Source organism: Gracilinanus agilis, chromosome 2 (assembly GCF_016433145.1).
Source record: "Gracilinanus agilis isolate LMUSP501 chromosome 2, AgileGrace, whole genome shotgun sequence".
Taxonomy (NCBI): domain Eukaryota; kingdom Metazoa; phylum Chordata; class Mammalia; order Didelphimorphia; family Didelphidae; genus Gracilinanus; species Gracilinanus agilis.
The window spans coordinates 580,850,309-580,869,515 of record NC_058131.1 but is presented as its reverse complement, the minus strand read 5'-3'; the positions used below and the strand labels follow the sequence as shown (position 1 = coordinate 580,869,515).

Below are 19,207 nucleotides of genomic sequence, written 5' to 3'. Positions count from 1 at the left end.
GAGGAGGAGGAGAAGAAAGAAATAACCATAATAATTAGGATTTATATTGAACTTTAAGGTTTGCAAAGAACTTTTTTCAGGTTATCTCATTTGATCTCATGAATTAAGTGGTAGGGGAAGGTATGTGACATAGTGGATAGAGTGCTGGGCCTGGAGACAATAAGACTGATCTTCCTGAGTTCAAATCTGGCCTCAGAGACTTGCTAGCTGAGTGACCCTGGGCAAGTCATTTAATCTTATTTGCTTTTCTTTCCTCGTTTGTCAAATGAGCAAGGAAAGAAAATGTCAAACTCCAAATGGGGTCACAGACTTTCAGATAAAACTGAAAAATGACTTAAGTGACAGGTGCTCAATAAATGGGGTGTTTATTTGAAGATAACATGGTATTCACTGCTATCAGGTTTTAAACATGAGACATGGTCCCTTGCCCTTCAGACCTCATAATCTCATTGGAATCACCAGATGTATATACATTAAAAAGTTAAGTACCATTGCCAGGCCATATGTGTTCCATACATAATGAGTTGTTATGGGAGTTACAAGGAAGGAGAAATTTCTATGGACTAGAGTAGAAAAGGAAGACACCATTAAGGAAGAAGGAAAAGGACGATTCCCTCTAAGAAAGATCTAGACAGGAAGGGAGTAGCCTGTACCACAAAGAGTATGTCCTTCTTTAAGACTCCTTTGATGATCAAATATCTGAAACTATTGAAAATTCCAAATCTAAGAGCTACATACTATTTTAGTGCAATTTTTTCTTAAACTTTCCTAACAAAAGTGACTTCTAACATTGAAAATAATGAAAGAAGGGGAAAGTAGAAAAAACAGGACAATTCATAACATATCCCTTTCATGATAATCATTTAAGAGGCGGGAGCACACTTTTCTTCTTTTGTGAAAGTAAAGGCTCTGGATGGGGCTTCTCTGGAATGTGTTTTGGGAGCTATTTTGATACAAAGGAAAAAATCAGAACCATAGGATTTGGCTAAATTAAAGTTCATCATTCTTTAGGTAGAGTCAGTCAGTTTCTCTTCTTCAATTAGGCAGAAAGCCAAAAGACATTAAGATAGTGGTACACACTCACATCAGCTCTCAATCTACTTTACTGTGTTGTCCAAGGGATTGTTCTATAAACATGAACTATTGCTTGAAGGGCTTCCTAGCATAGAGCCTGGACCAGTGAGAAAAGTCTACTTCACTATGTCGTATGATAACTACAATACCCCACTAGTGGCAAACCTGCTACAAGGATCTTCTTCTAAGTCTTCCAGCCCATTCATCCCCCTTCCTAATACAAGAGATTTACTTCAAATATTAAATCCATTTCAAGTATTTAATAAGCCCGTATAATTGCCAGCATTGTGCCAACCACTGGGGAATACTAGGAAAGCCAAAAAAACAAAAAAATTTCCTGCCCTCAAGGAGATTACATTCTTAATTTATAGTAACAACAATGAGATTATGCTATTTCTAATAAGAAAATATGGAAATAAATAGGTCCATATAAGATATATTCAAAATTATTCTAAAAGCTAAGGCTGCCTTCTACTACCTCTGCATATCTCTTATATGGACCTATTTATTTTATAAAGCTAATGACTAGTACAAAACCAGCTTTTCTGGTCAATTTTGACATCAAATATTAAGCTTTTTGCTATTTTCTAAGCAAACCATTGAATCCCTTGAGGAGGGGAGCATGAAAATAAAAAAACAAAATACTCACTGCTAGTTATTTACTTCAGCAACAGTGATTTCCATTTGGTGTCCAGACATCACTAAGCACAACTTCTGATGGAAACTGCAGAATTGATAGCAGTCCTCTAGGAGACACTGTCAACCCTATAAATTAGATTGGGGAGGAAAAGCATCACTGAAATAGCAGAAAGCTGGTAAACATTTTCTTCCTTTATAAGAATAAACTAACCATGGAGGACACATGGACCACACAAAGAAGAATACAAGATTGTCAGCAACCTTTACTGTCCTGCTCAGGCTGCTTTAATTATGAAAGCTTGTATTTGTATTCACTGATGGGTTGGTTTTGATTAGTGGGAAAGTTAAGAACAGTGATAACAAAGCACCATGATTTATCCCTCCACCCTTTCCTCCATCCCTCCCCTCCCCACCCCCATGTACAGACATACCAAAATATATACTGACATATTTTATAGGATTAACATTTAGGTAAAGTAAGGTTCCAGTGGAATTATACTACAATCAATCACATTTAATGATCTTGTTTCTTGCTAAATTTCTTTTTTTTCTCTTGCTAAATTTCTAAATACTTAAATATATAAATGTTCAAGAAACACACACAAGCTCACACACATACACAAACATAGACACACATTCAAGACTAAAAGGCTAAGTCCCAAAATTCAGTGGCTTATTGATTTTTCAGAATGCTCAAAGGTTCCTGCTTCTACCAGGGTGATCATTTTTCATAAAATGATAATATTACTCATTTAGATCGATCCAAATAAACATAGTTATGACTAAAAAGGCTGTTTATATATGGAGCCCTAAAAAAAGATTTTTTTTCCCAATAGAAGATCATACACTAGGAATAGGAAATAGAGAAGAGGATTAATAATATAAACAATATTTACTTGAGAGATCAAAATCTTGCATAGCCTGTTAATCAGTGCTTGAACTTTAGGGCGAATGTGTTCATTGCTTTCCATTTATCCAAAGGAAAACGGGATTCATTAAGTTCTCAATTCAACTGTTTGATTTGAACTACTAGCTCATTAAGAACTCATTTTTAGTCTAGCATTCACCAAATTAATATGGAAGGATGAAAAAGATGCAATGTTTCTACTCAAAAGTGCTAAATAAACTGCAGCAGGGCAGCAGCGATGCTTAGCCCCTGAGATCTGCAGAAGCCTGTACAGGAATCTGCTGTCCAGTCTCACACTGGGAAATGCCAGCAGAAACACAAGCAAGCTGATTTCAGCAGATGGGAAAAGAACTAAGGCCAGGACAGCGTGGATAGAGAAAATCAATTGACTGGGCTAGCAAAAAGGGTGGCTTCCCAGCTGATAATGCCGGCCATACAAAGTAATGATCTTTTAGAGTACAAAAAAATGCAGAATCCAAGTGTCATGCAGGTCATTTGAGAGCAGGGTGAGGGGGATATAAGATTGGATCGGGGGAGACAGTTACTCACCAAATCTGTTCATTATTTGCAGGCGGAAAATTAAACCATATTTCCTGTTTATCTGAAGGGTTGTGAGTGGAGAGATTCTGAGTGATGATGAATTGAAAAGATGAGCTGTTGATTCAGCCCCTGCCCCCTCACTGCTATTACTGCTCACTACAGCATTCAGATAGCTCAGCTCTCTGTCTGTTACAATCACAAGCTCAAAAATGTTGCTTATCAGCAAGGGCAGTCCCAGTTCTCAGCAGTTCCACAGTGGCTTGCCCATATTTGACTTTATTCCTTATAATACCACTGATTTATGAAGCAGATAGAGGAAAACCTATTTTCAAGTTATTTAGACTTTCTATGGCTCTCTCTGAAAGTTCTATTGTATGTGACCTCCAGTTAGGTCACAGAGAGCAGTAATGACTCCAATGCCATTGGCTTTGGGCTTAAAACAACAAATTAGGACAAACTAGAATATTACACAAATCATTACTCCAAGTCTTTATAAGAGGACTAGATATTTAAACTTGAAGGGCAACTTAGAGGTCGTGCAATTCAACTCCTTCATTTTAAAGATGTAGAAACTGAGGCCAAGACAAATTAAGTAATTTGCTTGTGGTCATGAAGTAAAGTAAGGAGCAGAAGCCAGATTCAAACCCAGGTCTTCTAACCCTAAACCCACTACCCTTTCTACTGTATTATGCTGTTTGAATCACCATAAGAAAAGGAAAAAATATTTCAAAAGTATAGAGAGCCTGGAACAGCCAGGTGACACAGTGGATAGAGCGTCAGGTTTAGAGCCAGGAGGACATGGATTCAAATCCAGCCTCAGATACTTTCTAGCTTTGTGACCCTGGGCAGGTCACTTAAATCTGTGCTTACCCCTTGCCCTTCTACTAAAAAGAGAAAGTAAGTGTTTGGGAAGTGGGGGGGAGGGGAGGGAGAGGATATAGAGCTTCATCACTCAACACAACCAAAACCATACTGACTTTTGTTCTTACTATCTATGGGTTCATTATCTTATTGAAGAAATTAAAACTCCATTTAACTAGGATGAGGGAAGATAGGTAGTAAGGAAGGTTAGAATGCCTAGACTGGAGTCAGGAAGAAGTTCAAATCTAGTGTCAGACACTTACTAGCTGTGTGACCCTAAGCAAGTCATTTAATCTTACTTGCCTCAGTTCCTCATTTGTAAAACAATCTCGAGAAGGAAATGGCAAAGCACTCTAGTATCTCTGCCAAGAAAATCTCAAATGGGGTCAGGAAGAGGCAGAGATGCCTGAAACGACTAAACAACAATAACAACTAACTAGGATAACTTGGAAATGATAGTTTTTAGTTAACTGAATTTCTTGAACAATTCATTCATCCTCTGCCATTTTTCCTTTTAGAAATCCATACATCCCCCTCCCTCATGTAATGTTTTTATGTAATCAAATTTATATTAAATATTGCACAAAAATGTCAAAAAACAATGTAGGCAAATAATAGTCAATTAAGTGAAGGTCATAAATGTTTTTCAACCTCAGCTCTTATTGAAAATTCTTTAAAAAATGTTTTAGTTCCATTTTCTGTCTAACTCATCCATTGACCATAATAAATGAGCTTTCTTTTATGATTTGGGATCTTACCATAATAACCCATGTATAGAATCTTACTTTAAGACTTAAAACATTAATTGCCTTTATACAGGATTACTGATGATTCAGGTGTAGGAGGCCAGGCTGAATCTATAGTGACCCCTAGGGCATGGCTAGGAACACGTCTTTTTAAATGAGTGAGATATGAACTTGTTTTCTTCTGATTAGAGGTATTCTCCTCAAAGTAGAGTGTGAAAAAATAAATCTAGTTGAAAGTAATTTGTGGTTCTGATTAATTGAGATTTTGCTTCAAGCACATTCCTAACTGAATCACCTAAAACAAGAATTTTACAAATTAAATCCAGTTTTCTCCTTAATTGCCACTGAGAAATGGATCTGCTTTCTTATCTGAAAATATGCCTCCAGCATCAATATCCTTATGTCAATATACATGCAGCACCATGTTATTGGCTTCATAGGACTATCAGAGAATCACAGAAAAGCTGAATGAGTCTTAGGCTTCATCTAAGTCACCTCCCATATTTTATAAATTGAAAAAACTGAGGCACAGAGAGGATATATAACTTACCCAGGGTCACACAGCTATCTAATAAGAAGTAAAATAGGATTGTCTTTCATTTCTTTGTCCCAACTGCCCTCACTCTACAGTCAAGTGTTGCTATTGTTGTCATTGCTTGGTCCTAGTCCCCAAGTTGCTTTATTTCTCCATTATGGTTGAGATAAATAACTCAGATATAACCACTTCCAGGGGATGGAACAGGAAAGGACATAACTAAAAATCCTATCATCCAAATTCTGCCACTAGTTTCAGCAATGCTATGTCAAGAATCTAGATGTATGCCATGGATTGCTTCTTGAAGAAAATTGGAAACATCTACATTTATTAAGGTAAGAGCATCTGCAGCAACAATATGGCTTTGGTGGGGCCTCCAGTATCCATCATTATTCCCTAGAAGGGCTATGGGATAGGACATAGTAGCAAGGGCTTATTGAAGCTTGTATTATGCTCCAGGAAATCAGTTAATTTCAGATCTTTTAATCTCCTTATGCATGCACAGTGATAAGCAACAATACTTGCAAAGTGCTTCCTCCAGGGTATCAAAGACTTGCTACTGCTTCTCATATTTGTATAATTTGTGCAGAGGCTAACATTGTTGTATCCTCTGCTTTTCTGTTCAGTCTGCAAGCAATTAGCAAGACCTACAGTTGAGATTTCACATCTACTAGTGCTGTTCCTACACTGAGAAGTCAGATCAATAGGTTGAGCACTATGGACTCCTGGGATCTACCCTCCACCTATTCTAAGTCACAGGTTTGTTTTTTTCCCAGAGAACAGAAGGAAACATTGATTGGTATTCTTTCCTCCTAAACCTTTACTTTCATTGAGAACTTACAAGGGACTCAGAAGGAACCATGCACTCCAATTATTGCTAATTTGCATTGGCCACTGGTGGATTCAAAGTGGCTCCTGGAGAAGAAATGAATATTTCATAATAAGAAAGCTTCAGGAAAAGAATACTAAATCTGATTCCTGCTTTACATGTTACAACAGAACATAACTTTACAACTGGGTATTTTTATATTAAGTTATATTTGAGGAAATAAGGTAGAAGGAAAAGAGCTCAGGACTGAGAATTAGATCTGGGTTCTCATTCCAATTTTACTCATTTGTCTGTGTGACCTTGAGAAAGTCATTATAAAAGCCTCACACATAGGGCTCAATAAATGTATTTTTAATTAAAGTGATTAGAAAATTTCTAGTTCTTCATTTCCTTACCTATAAAATGAGGGAAGGAATATAAGTCTCTTTAGCTCACTTTCTAGCATTTTTCAATTTTATAATTCTACATATTTTCTAACTTGTATAATTAAGGAAGAAGAGCAAGAGTAGTAATAATAGTTTTCAGAACCAAATTTATTAACAAGACTTGCTAAGAACGAAACAGGAATGACCAAGGCCCAAATATTAGGCCCTGAGATGAGACATCTAGGTAGTTAGTCCTTGGAGAGTCTAGAAGTAGATAGCTCTCAAGGATAGGAAGGTGGTTGGTACCTCAGAAGTCCAGACATGTGGCCTAAAGTTCATGTGCATTATCAGTCCCTAGAAGGGTTAGGAATAACTCTAGTCCTAAAATAATGGGGTTTACCAGGTAACGATTTAAATTTGCACAAAAAAGTTGAGGATCAAGTGACAGAAATTTAGGTCATCGCAAGATGAGTATCATAGTAATGATGTTCTTTTTTTTCTTCAGAATGTGAATCCATGGGTCCTTATATTGTCCATGAGTAAGAGTTGGAGACTCATTGATATATAGAGACATATGTTCACTTAAGATGTTTGCCAGCATCACTGAAGATGCCCTCACAGAGTCCAAACAAAAGAATTTGGCATGCCAGTTTCCCAGCTGTTCATACACATAAAGCCCAATGCCTGGAACATACTCCCTTTTCAACTTCATATTCCAGAATGCTTAACTTCTGTTAAGACTCAAGTCAGTTTACATCTCCTTTATGAATCTTTCTCTGAATCTTCTCATTGGTTAGCATTCTGTCTCCCTTCTCACAACTCCCTTTTATTTCCTTATCTATATCAATATTATATCCCTCTAGTAGGATATAAATTCCCTGTGCAAAAGAATTGTATGCTCTAGGCTCCTAATAAGTGTTTGCTAACTTGTATGGCTACTGGAGGATTCCCTATCAATAATGAGATTCTTCAAACAAGTCTGTTTTTAAATGACTTACTACTATAGTCAATCTTCAACTTGTGTGGGGGAAACAGTCCTAGAGAATGATGCAGAAATCAAAAGCATAAATGTTGATACATTGAACCTATGGGAAATAGGGGTTTAGGTTCCTGTAACCACTGAAATTATAATCTTTCACTAGAGATGGTTGAAAATATGCTTTTCTGCATATAATTCTTTATACCAAAATTTTAATTCTGATATTTGCTTTTCCTAACATAGTAACCATGAAATAATCCATAAAATTTAGTATACAAAATAAAATTGGAGACATACAAAACATTTTTCTTGCTAGTAATTACCTAGAATTTGTACGAACATGTCAACTTAAAAAAAAAACATTGATTTCAGATAATATTCATTTTTCACAACACATGAAATCTATGGTACCAAAAATGCTTTTCTCCTTTTTGCAGATAGAGTAAATTATCGACTCTTTAACATCAAACTTGTGGCCAACATTGACTTAAGACATTTCGGCTTATCTAAGACCTTAATTTTCTCGATAAGCCCCACTTGGACTTAGAACCCAAAGGATTTGTATCACACTTTGAGGGCACAATAGCAACACAAAATTTAAATTGAAAGGAAAAAATTAAAAGAGACAATAAATGCATGGGGAACTCTTTACAACAGTAGGGTGAACAAGACTCGTAAAGCACTTAATAGGATAACTCACTATAAAAAGTTCATGTTTTTTTCTATTCTATGCATAGATGCAAATCTGAGTAGTTGCTAATGCAGAAGAGAGAATGAGGTTACTAATAATCACAAAATGCTTGAAGTCCTGAACATGAAACCTGAAGAGTGACTAATTATATCAAGCTTTAGAATATTATAAATAGTCCCCAGCGAAAACCACAGCTATGTGAGAAAGATTAGCATAAACTATCAAAATGGATGAAAATCACAGATGTACATGTTTGGAGAGCCATCACATTGAGTCAGTTTAGCTATCTGTGTAAATATAGTGAGCACATGCACACACAAACACACACATGCACAAATATGAAAGATAGTAGGCAGAGAGTAAAAGATTACTGAATTTGCAATCAGAATACCTGATCAAGTCCTTACTGTCAATTATTACTCCTGTGATCTTGAGCAAGTTGCTTAATTACTCTGGACCTCAGTTTCCAACTTTGTAAAATGAACAGGTTAAACTTGGTAACTAGTGAAGTTCCTTCTAGCTCTAAATACATGATGCTGGATCCCGTTGGGCTCAGAATATAAGATATGGAGATCTGGATACACTGCCCTTGAGAAATCATGCAGTGTTTTTTTCTCTTATCCCAAATTGCTTATGGCTTTAAAAACAATGACACTATATGCCTAAAAACTATGATGCCAGGAAAATTGAGTTCATAAGTAACCCATAGGGCAATGGAAAGGTATTTTCCAGGTATAAATATTTTGCAGTATGTTGTCTAGATGATTCATTTGCGGAAAATGACATGTCATTATATAAGACACATAGGATAAGAAAAAAGAGATGGATCAGTCATCTCATGAGAATAATAGGTCCCAGGTACAGAACCCAAGTGTTATACTAGTGGCAATAATAATAATGATAATAACTGAAATGTATGTAGGTTTTAGATTCAGCTTTACAAATATTATCAAATTTGAGTTTCCCAGCAGTCCTATGAGGCAGGTACTGCAGGTATTAATGTCTCTATTGTATAAATGAGAAACTAAGCTCACAAATATAAAGTGATTTGCCAATGGTCATACAACCAGTGTAGAGATAAGATAAGAACCAGGGCCTCCCTAAAGTATAACTCCTGACCTCTATCCATTCATTATACCATATATTTATATACAAGTATGCACACAGACACCCACACAAAATATTAAAAGAAGCACAGGAAGGCATTCAGTGAATTGAATTTCCAAAGAATTTCTGAAAAGAAAAGCTTAAAGACCACATAGCATAAGGTAGCATTTCTCATTTGCTGATAAGGGTGCTTACACTGAGGAAATCACAAATCTATTCCAATGACAAAGTATGCTGGGAGTGGACTGGTCCCTGGACCTAAATAAAGCAGGGCTGAGTCTTCAAACAGGGAGAGGTTAAGTGTCTCAGAGGACTTTGTCTCCAAGGCTACAGGGACTTTGAAGTAGGAAGTCAGGCCAGTTACTACAAGACTATTATAATAGCCAGAATACCCAAAGGAAACTCTTAGAATTCAGAGCATCCTTCCTGGTTCTGATAACAAACAATGACACTTGATTTTCTTAATCCTTTTAAAATGTTTTGATCCTTGCTAAAAATCCTTTTTAAACCTTGCCAAAACTTGAAGAGACCCCAACAGAACAAATAACAGTAATCGCTTCACACCTGCACTTAGATTTCCAGAGATCATTTGGATTCCAGCTAAGACTTACTATGCAGAGGTTTATACCAAACACAAAGCATCCAGATAACTCAGACTTTTTCTCTGATAGGATAGATTTATTATAGTCTAACTTCTACACTAAGTTGCTTTAGGGAGAAAAAGTAGTAGAGCTCTAACAGGTCTTCTCTATCTAGTAATTTCTCAGTTTCAAAGATCACTTAGAAGAATGGTTTTATAAAGATATCTATGACCTGGCCTTTGTTGTGTGGAGATGCAAAGCATGGAATCCCTGCAAAGGTACCTTTGCAGGGATTCCATGCTTTGCATCTCCACACAACACCTTCAAGAGACACATTCAAGGAGTATGTCTTTCTTCTCTTCAGATGTCTGTTATGAAACATCTATCCAAGTATGGCCACATAGTTCTTTTCTAAGAAGTAGAGAAGTTAGATTGCTTTGTGGCACTTATGACTGTCAATAATTGCTGTTCTAAATCACAACCAACCTCAATATCTCCCTTCCTTCCTTTCCCTCCTGTTCTTTGTTATCACTTAGGCCACAAATATAAATATTTCTGTTATTCTGTGTCTCTGGGACCATAACTATAGAAACAGATATAAGAGCTGACTTGGATACTATGATATAATCATTTGAAATAGCTTTATTCATCATTTAATGAGAGCCTCACAGAAGGAAGATCCAAATCAAACTCAAGAATTTGGGTACCAATGAAAATAGCACATAAAGTGTGCTAACAGAATATTTACCATGAAACACACAGGTAACTTCCCACCACTCCCGAAACTAGACAACTTTATTCTAGGTAATTTTGCCTATCACTTCTTATATTGCCTCTAGCACATAGGAAGGCAGATTGTCTTTGCCTTCATTAAGATAGCAGAACTGGTTTAGAAACCTTGACTTCTTTCAGTTTAATCAAGTTATTCCCTATATAAGAGCTATATACTTTCCCAAATGAGAGGAAAGAAGAAAATGGAGGAGGTAGAATATATATATATATATATATATATATATATTCCTTCATTTCTTCCCTCAGACTCAGAATCCATTGCTAATTTTGTTTTGGTAGGACTTCCAGAATCCCCTTCCCAAGGATGCCTACATTTTTACAGGTACCTTTATATTACATTATATGTCTAAAAAATGAAGGTCCTAGTGTTGCTAACCTGTCTGTGATTTTGGCTAAACATGGCTCAGTACTAAGATCCCCATGAAAAAACATTGCTGATTAGTTTAAGGTCATTAAATTTACACAGTCTCTGTCAAAGCTGAGGTAATGAATCCAGACATTTAATTTTGCTACCCATCTACCAGAATGCTTTAAAATAAAATCACATGCAGCTCCTTTCCATAAGAAGATATGAAAACAGGATTTTTCACACCCCCCTTCCCAAAACATTTCATTCAGCCCAAATTAAGGAAACTTCTAGTTCAGAGAAGGTATGAGCATGTTTCAAGGAATTAGATTCAGAAATGCTTCTTTAGATTTTCCTTATTATAATTTCACTTTTTATCTAGTGATACTTTGGCCTTTATTAGACAAAAAAAGCAGAAATTAAGGTAGAAAACCAATAATGTAAAATCTTACTTTTATCTGCAACAATCTAGGGGAAAACCACTAGCAATGTTTATATTTAGTAGATTTTTATGTTCTCTTTTTTCATATTACTCTGTGTGCAGCCTTATCAGTCATCACTAACCTCACACCCACAGCCAATTCAGTCCACAAAAGTATATACTAACTCTCTTTCAGTTCAATGGAAAATCACGTGGTTGAAAATCAAGATGGATTCTGGCTACTATCTGCTGAAAACAACTCAAGGGACTTTCAAAATACATCTTAGTCTTTCTTTTTAGCAAAAAATCTAATCTCTTCTATCAGAGCACAGGCAGTGTTCAAAACTAAAAGTAATAACAAGACACCTACTAGTAAAACAGGCAATCAGAAGATTTTCTTATACAATTAGAGTTCCATCATTAATCAAAGCTAAGTTGATCACAGAACTATTAAGTCATATAAGGAATGTACTGTTTTTATAAAGCATTTATTGTTCTTCAGTAACTTAGAAACTGAAATATATGGTGATTTCCAACTACTAAGGTCATTATATAGTTCTCACAACGTCTCTTAGAGGTCATTTTATTTCAAAGATTTGGAAATAAGGGAAATGAATTATTAGTGTTATTTCTTCAATAGATTGCTTTCTAGAAATAATGACTAGAATTTCTAGAAATCAAAACATTTTAAAAAAACATACTGAAGGGACTTACTTTTAAAGTCTCCTACAAAACGTCTTCTCATAGAAAAAATTATTATTGCTAATATTTTGTAAAATGAGATTTTTATGCCCGATTTATTCAAATGGTAGTACCCTTATTTTGTATTCAAAGACATTATATCCATGTATGTCTACCAATACAACATTTTAAAATAATTTGACTATAGTTTACTATAATTGCTCATGTCTGTACAAATGTACCTTAAATACAAAAAAAAGATTATAAGAAGATATTATAATTTCAATTTGAAATAAAAATTTTCATCCTACTATTCATATATATATTTTTTAATTTTGAAGGATTTTTTAAAATGAGGCAGTTTGGTCTTTTGAGTCATTCTTAAGTTCTGATCTTCCTGATTAAAAGGGTCAGGCAAAACCAGAAATAAAGTAAATAAAGTAAAGTTTAGAACTTGTCCATCTGGAAGGAGGATGGGGCAAAGGGGCAGGACCCAGGCAGAATGTTAATGGCTTAAACAAACTCAAAGTTTCTAATGTCCTTTTCACAGTGGCAATGGCAAAATGTGATCTATGTGAAATGAAATCTATATTTTACAAAACACTTGCATATATATTTATTTGTTTCCTACACTACCTTTGTGAAATAAAGACAGGAATTATAAAATTCTTATTTTAACCAAAGAGGAAATAAAAAGCTCAGTGAGAGGTTGAGGGATGTGTCCAATATCATGTATGTCAGAAGACGGACTCATATAAATTTATAGCTGGAAGGAAACTTAGAGGTTGCCAAGATGTAGTGTAGTTTCCTGGAAAGGATTCTAGACTTAAAAGTCTGAAAGACCCAGATTCAAATCTTGTTTTAGACACCTGTTAACTGTGTAACTGTAGGTAAATCAAACTTGTTTTGTGCCTCAATTTCCTCATCTATAAAATCAGGGTGGAGGTTGGGGGTGAACATGAAATTCCTTCCATCTTTAAATTTATGATCCTATTATCTAAAATGATCCCATCAGATAAATTAACAAGGGGAAGAAACAAGACAAAGAAATGACTTGCCCAAGGTCTCAGAAGCATTAAAGGTATAGATACAGGATTTGAATTCGGGTCCATTGACTCCAGAGCCAGGGCTTTTTCTACCATAGCCAGTATACTTCCCAGAGATATGATTATATAAATATTATTTGATGAGATATTGTAGCTATTGCTCAGCTAAAATCTATTCTTCTCTTTATTAAGAATCCAATTAGCTTCTTTTACCTATTCCCCATTCTTAAAGCGTGGTCCAAGATATATATATATATAGATAGATATATAGGTATATATTCTAACAAATTTGAAAGAAAAATTAAATATTACTGAATAGCACCACAATAAAAGAGTTACCAAAAAAAGCAAAATCATATCAAGTAAAACCATAAGTTGGAGGGGAGTATACTTCTTTTATGATAGACATAATTTTAAAAAAAAGATTATTTTTATTTTGGTTTTGTTGCATTGCCAAAAATAGTTCAATTAATATCAAAAACTTTACATCTTTAGTTGTAATTCCATTATAGATGAATTTAAAACATTTTGTCTCTCATCAGAAGTATGGTATTTATTTTGGTGGACCAGATATTCCCCTGTGGTAACTGAATTCCATTTTGGCCATGGCACAATTACACAGAACAAAAATCTGGCCCAGTATTCCAGAATTCAACTCTGGGTCAAGCAATAGCCTTCTTGGAGCTAACTCATTCTGAAAAGTGTGTTTCATAGATTTTTATTTTTACTCTGGGGCAACCATGAAATGTAAACATTTTCTTCACATTCTGTACAGTCAGCAGGAGAAACATTTGTTTTTCATAAGGTGAACCGATTGCATTACCGTCATCTTACTCATGTAATAAAGCAAATCATTTCAAATGAATGGCAATTGACAATCCACAAGGAATAGCATATTTCCCCTCCATAAAATGCATTTTATGGAACAGTGGCAAATAGGGAGATAGAGATCTCTTACTTTTGCTAGCATCTGCATATAAAAATATTTAATGGATTCGATTTGGATTGAAAACCCATAAGTAATCCCAATCAGTCACTACCCCTAGATGGACAGGTTTCATGCCTATGGAAAACTACAAAAAGCCATTGTAATTTAGCTATCTCTAGTGTCCTCTGAAAGATTTATAAGGAAGAGGAGAGAAGTGAAAATAACAGTAGAAAGAACAGGATGTAGATATCATTATCACTCCTTTGTCTTATCCATTTTTCTGGATGGTTCAGTGCAGCTCAGTCTCATTATGGGAAGCATAATTCAAAATGCAAGCCTTAAGTTATACCTCTACCAGTGAGGTTATATTACATTGATTCATACACACTTTCATTTACATGGCTTTGTAGTACTATCTTCTTTGATTCTTCTCTCTCTTATTCCCACCGTCTTATTGATTATTCAATCAAGTTTATCACCTCAACATCTCTCACATCTATTGTCTTTTCCCTAGTCATATAGTAATCATTCTAGTCCAGGTTCTCATCACTATTCACCTGGACAACTGAAAGCCTCATGATTAGTCCATCTACCTCCAGTTTCTTCCTGTGAATGCATCCTTCTTCACTCAGATGCCAAATTGATATTTTGAGCCCAAGTGCTTGCAATGAAGTACTCTTCTCTTAGGAGAACAAAATTGGCCAAATACTGATATGAACAGAGTTTCTTAGGTAAGGCCACAAGTCAAAGAAATTTAGAGATTCTCTCCCAAGTAGATCTGGAGGTCAGGGGTCAAAGTCTAAGTGAACATGGCTTATACCTTTCAGGTTGATTCCTATGTCCTAAAACTAATACATGCTTATTTATTTTTGATAAATAATTCAGTAAACATTGAATTAAAACCAATTATATATAGACTACTGTGTCAGGCATTGGAAAAAGTACAAAGTTCAGATAAGGCAAAATCATTTGCTTTATGCCACTGTACAAGTATATGACATATGTACAAATAATTATATACATAATCCATAAGTGATCAGGAAAGTAAAAAGATTAGTGGTATGCAATCAGCAAAGTTTTCCTGAAGCGGATGCCAAACTGAGATAAACTTGGAAAATATGAGTAAGAACTCAACAGATAATTTCAAACACAGAAAATGGTATAAGCAATAACAAAAACAAGGGGGAAATTCAAGACACGTTCAACGGTGTCAAGTAATCTAGTTTAGCTGAAGGATAATCTACAAAGAGGGGCATTTTATAATCTCAAAATGTAGTACGGTGACAGATTGCATTGGGTCTTGGAAACCAGGCAAAGGAGGTAATTTAAAGCTTATTCGGAAGGAATAAGAAGACATTGAAAGATTTTAAGAAGGGGAGTACTATGACAAAATTTGTGCAAAAGGAAAATAAGTGCTTTGAAAAGAGAGGGAATAAAATGAGGTAGGAAACCTTGTTAGGAGACTGGTGTACCAGTTCATGGGTTTTAATGAAAGCCTGTACTAAATTAGTGACAAGAGAAAGATAAAGAGGTTGAATTTTGAGATACGCCAGAGGTAAGCTCAACAGATTAGGTAAATGGCTGGGTACCAGAAAGGAGGGAAACAGTCAAGGATTATACTATGTTTCCAACTCAGAAAACTGGATAAACATTTATACCACTGACAGAAATAGTGAAATTGGAAGAAACAAATTTTGAAAATAGATATTTTCTCTATTATCATTGAACTATAGGATTGGAATAGACCCTGACAGGCCATTATATCTCTGGGCAAATTAAACTTAGAAAAGCAGCTGTTTACCCTTTTCTGAAAAACCTATGGAAGAAACTCCATATGCTCTCTGTTAAATAAAATGAGGTTTCTATTATCTAACTGTGTAAAGCATTTTGATTTGCTAATAGAAAGACATTCATGTAAAATTTTGATTATTTGTATTGTAAAAAATTCTTGAAAAATATTTGACACTTGGCTAAGCCAAAGCTTATTATCCAGAAGTTCTGTAGAGAAATAAATATTTTTGTTTTGGTCAGGGATAAAAATTCTACAGCCTTAATTAGATAACCACATGAAGGTTTTTGTTTTGTTTTGTTTTGTTTTTTTTACAAACAGAATGATTATTAAATAAAAATGATGATCTACTGAGTATGGCTAAAACCTGAGACCAGAGCTATTTATAACCATAAATATCTTGCTCTTAATATTGCATATATCTGTTTCAGCTCACTCTTAAACTTGAAATAAACTAACTCTTATTATAATTTATCTTGGGAGTTACCATCACCATCCAATGGCTGGTAAAAGATGGAAAAACATGGACACTGAGATTTCTAGTCTAGAAAAATATGGTTTCATATGTGTGTGTATCACTGTTCTAACCCTTTATGGATGCTGTATTTAATGTGCAAGAAGACTTAGGAACCTGAACACCATGTATAGTATTGTATTGATGTGCAAACCAAATTTCTGGGTTTTCATGCTCATGAGAAGAGAGTGTCTTAATCTGCTTAGGAAGGAAAATAGATGATTTTCATTTTTTTCTTACATTTTGAGTTCCAATTTGTCTATCTCCTTTCTTCCCAAACCCATGCTGAAGAAGTAAATATTTGATATAGATATGTATATAGAACTATACAATACATATTTCTCAATATCAGATATTTCTCTGGAGATGGATATTTTCCATCATGAGTCTTTTGTAACAGATGTGAATAATTATAGTTCTCAGAATAGTTAGTCATTCACAGTTACTCTTCAAACAATATTACTCTTACATTCTCTTAGTTCTGCTCATTTCATTCTGCGTCATTTGATGCAAGACTTTTCCATGTTTTTCTAAATCATACCTGCTTATCATTTCCTATAGCACAGTAGTATTCCATGGTGCTAGTTTTTAAAGAGAGTTTTTATGGCATTCTTAAGTTAGGAACTAATTTATTTGATATTTAATTTTTAAAGGAAGCTTTACCAATGCTTTCTTTTGTTTTATTATTCTTTCTAGATGTTTTGCTCCATTCTTCCCCTTCATGTCCCCCCTATCCCTGCCTGCAAATTGAAACTTCCCTTGTAATAAAGATTAAAGTAATAGCTTAGTTTGATTGAAATGTAGAGTACATGAAGGATATTAGTGTGAAATGATGGAGAAGTAGAATAGAGTGAGATTTTCTTAAACATTAGGCAAGAGTTTACATTTTCACTTATAACCAACAGAAAACCAATGTAACTTTTTCACAATGTAGGTAATTTCACAGTCACCCTGATGTGCTAAAAAGATAATAGTTTATAGGATGGAACGTAAGAGGGAGAATTAGAGACATAGAATCCAATTAGGAAGTCATTACAATGGCCCAGGCAGGTGTTGATAAAGGACATGTAAGAAAAGTGAAGGGGCTATGCACAAGACATGAAAAATTAGAATCTATAAGATACAGCTTGAAAAATGGTTACATACAGGGAATGAAGGAATGGAATAATCAAAGATGCCTGACTCAGAGTATGGTAGTGCTGATAACAGAACTAGAAAAGCTGGATGAGAAAAAAAATTTAGAAGGAAAAGATGATGAGTTTTCACTTCTGGATGAATTGAATTTGAAGTACCAGTGGGACCTCCAGATGGAGAGGTACAGCAAATGGAATGAATAAAGCTAGATATATAGATCTGGAGTTATCTCCATAAAGAAGGATATAATATATAAGGATGTTTATAAAATATAACAAATATTAATTATAAAATATGAATATATTTAATTTAAAATTTTCAAATTAAATGAGATGGCCCAGGGAGAAAATATAAAGATTGACATAAAAGATTCAAAGTCTTAGTTTTAAGGAATACCCACACTTTGGTGGCAGGAAAATGAAGATTTGCCAGCAAAAGAGACAGAGAATACTCTGTAAGAGGTAGAAGGAAAGACAGGAGAAAAAAGTATCAGAAACATGCCTGCTTCCTTATCTTTGATAATATTGTAATTATTTACTGATTGACATTTGATCATCACACTTGGAATGAAGACAAAATGGTATCTTCTTCACTTTTTCCACTCAGGTACCATTAAACAAAAGTTCTTTTAAAAATGGAGTAGCAATGAGTAATGTGACTAGACTAAGAGAACATCTTTCTATTGGTAACATTACAGGACCTCCTTGATTATATTGACTTGCCATTAAAAAAAAAAGAGTCACTCTTAAATCTGGCCTATAGCTTTAAATGCAAAAGGTGTCATTTTACCCTAGCCTTCAGGAGGATTTGATGAAAAAGGATAAAAGGCTCAAGCAAAAGGGAACCAGACTAATAGTGGTTGGAAGGACATAGCAAAAAAACAAAACAAAACAAAAAAACACATAGGAATTCCACTATTTCTTCTCTCTTTCCTGTATCTTCCATCTTTTCTGGTGGTCATGATAAAGGAAATGTCAAGGAAGATCCCTCTGTCACTTCTGTCCCTTCCTCCTTTGGTAAGAACTATTTTAAGGGTTTGCCCAGACCAGCCGTGCTTACTCCTTCACTTCTCTCTGGTCTCTCTTCCTGACCTTCTGGGCTTCCCCATGACCCAATAGCCTTCTCACCCTGGAAGATATCTCTGCTCCTCCTTTGATTTGTGATTTCTTCCTGAAACACCTGTTTTGAAGACATGCCCTAGAATGGCTTTTCTCTAGTACTCTTTCAATTGCTTTATTGGTTTTCTAGACTTCTAAAAAATGCCTCCATAGTAATACATTCTCTTCTCCTCCTCTTCTTCCTTTTATGTGTTATATTCTTCATTAAAATGAGAATTCCTTGAGGACAGCTGTGTAAAAGGCAGAGCAAATCTAGTCAAGTCACTTAACTTTTTGCATATTCTGAGTGCTTAGCACAGTACCTAGCAGTGGAAGGTATTTAATAAATGCTTTTGATTTGGAGACTTGGAATGACTGAAAAGTTATGTTCTTTAATAGATAGAATTTCCTTATTTAAATATACATGAGTTGTAAAAAAATTTTAACTGATTTTATTGATATTTAACACTTTAAAGCATTAAAAATTCTTTAAAATATTTTAAGAAATTAATACAATATAGTTTTGGTTCATTTTAGATCTTAATATTCAAAGCTCCTAAAATGGATATTTAAATAAATATATATATATATATACATGCATATGT

At 34.8% G+C, this 19,207-nt stretch overlaps 1 protein-coding gene across 1 annotated transcript in view; it reads right to left on the bottom strand.

Moving 5' to 3' along the window:
• Positions 1-19,207, bottom strand: part of OTUD7A (OTU deubiquitinase 7A) — a 431,043-nt gene that overhangs the window by 314,341 nt on the left and 97,495 nt on the right. The window contains exon 2 of the mRNA XM_044665393.1: positions 1,724-1,839. The gene's annotated coding sequence lies outside the window, so the exon portion shown is untranslated. The remainder of the gene's footprint in view (positions 1-1,723; positions 1,840-19,207) is intronic.